Below are 1,800 nucleotides of genomic sequence, written 5' to 3' on the forward strand. Positions count from 1 at the left end.
TTAATTCTTTTATTTTCATTTTATGTACTTAGCACAGGATCTACAGGTTCTTACTATTCAGATCATACTCATAGTGATCCTCCTGTTTTCAGCCTCCCAAGAGCTGGGATTATAGGTGTGTACCACCACGCCCAGTCTCAATCCATGTCTCAGAGTGTCCCACAGGCGGGGCCAACATGGCTTTCTATTTTATTTTGAGTCAGGATCTTGCAAAGTCTCTAATCCGCCCAGGCTGGGCTCCAATTTGCCATCTTCCTGCTTCAGCCTCCCAGAGTGCTGGGATTGCAGGGGTGCCCCACATGCCTGTCAGACTCTTGGTTTATTCAATCGTGTGTCCTGGGAGGAAAGAGGGTACAAAACAGAGCAAAGGGTGCTAAAGCTAAGAGCCGGGTCGGTCCAGATCCACAGGCCCTTCAGGCCTTCTTGTCCTCTGCTGCCCAACTTCCCTCTTTGCTCACTGGGTTACTACAAAGATCTGGTCCACAGTGAGAGTACACACACACACACACACACACACACACACACATAAACTGTGCAGAGGGCAGCTGGGACACAGAGAAGCCACCCAGAGTCCTTACTAAGAATTTGTTCTTAAATAAAATTGGAATAGAAATTGCATCAGAGACGCTCAGAGGGCATTGCCATAGTGTAAGTAAGAGCGCTCTGTTCTGTGGAATTTGTTGCGCTGTATACACACGCTCAGAAGGGCATCATCCTTGCTGTGATGCAGAATGTGCTTCTGACCCTAGGCTGCGTTGGGCACAGCTCGTAAGCTCACGATGAGCACTCCGAGTCTACTGCGCCTTGAGAAGGACTGTTGTTACCCACTTAGAGAGGAGCCGGGGCTCCAGCTGTGCTCAGTGCGCATGCGCATGCGCGCTTGCATGCAAATGAGCACGCCGAGGCTCGGTGATGAGTAGCCAGGGATATACAACTGCATGCGTCAGACACAAGGCCTTGAACATCTACTCAAACTTCTTAAATTTATTTTATTTTTATTTTTGGCGGAGCCAGAGACTGAACTTCAGGCCCTTGAGCTTGCCAGGGAAGTGCTTATTCTACTAAGCTATCTCCCCGCCCCCCTGAACTTCTTGCATTTAAAATGGACCTGGACGCTTGCTCCGCAGCAAATACACTAAAATAGAAACGATACAGAGAAGATTAGCATGGCCCCTGCGCAAGGACGACATGCAAATTCATGAAGTGTGCCATATTTTAAAAAAGAGTTCAATCCCTGATACTGCAAAAATAAAATAAGATAAAATGGACCTGGGACACTCGGGAAGCTGAGACAGGAGGATCGCTGTGAGTTTGAGGCCACCCTGGACTACATGGTGAATTCAAAGAGGGAGGGAGGGAGGGGGAAGGAGAGAGAGAGAGAGAGAGAGAGAGAGAGAGAGAGAGAGAGAGAGAGCTGGCGGTATAGCTTAGCGGACTAAGCGCTTGCTTAGCTAAGCTCAGGGGCCAGGGTTCAATTCCTGGCTCTGCATGTCGCGCCGGCCCCCCGCCTTCGGGTGCGCTGAGCTGGCGATGGAGTCCAGGTGCGGTGGCGCGTGCCTGTAATCCCAGCACTTGGGAGGCAGAAATCAGGAGGATCGCTACTAATGTGGGCTATGTAGTGAGACCGTGAACAAAAAAAAAAGAAAACCTAAAAAAACCAAAACTTTTAATAGTGTTTGTAAATAGGATATCATGGGGCCAAAGAGATGGCTCAGTGGAATAAGTGCTTCCTTGGCAAGTGCACGGGCCTGAGTTCGATACACGGTTCTGAAAAAAAAATAATGTAAATAGGATATCATG

At 48.8% G+C, this 1,800-nt stretch overlaps 1 non-coding gene across 1 annotated transcript; it reads left to right on the forward strand.

The window, feature by feature from the left end:
* The first annotated feature begins 1,116 nt into the window (after nucleotides 1–1,116).
* LOC111818552 lies at nucleotides 1,117–1,218 on the forward strand. Its single transcript, XR_002822518.1, has one exon. It is a non-coding gene; the product is annotated as a U6 spliceosomal RNA (small nuclear RNA).
* Nucleotides 1,219–1,800: the final 582 nt, after the last annotated feature.

Source organism: Octodon degus, unplaced genomic scaffold (genome assembly GCF_000260255.1).
Source record: "Octodon degus isolate 3935 unplaced genomic scaffold, OctDeg1.0 scaffold00094, whole genome shotgun sequence".
NCBI lineage: Eukaryota > Metazoa > Chordata > Mammalia > Rodentia > Octodontidae > Octodon > Octodon degus.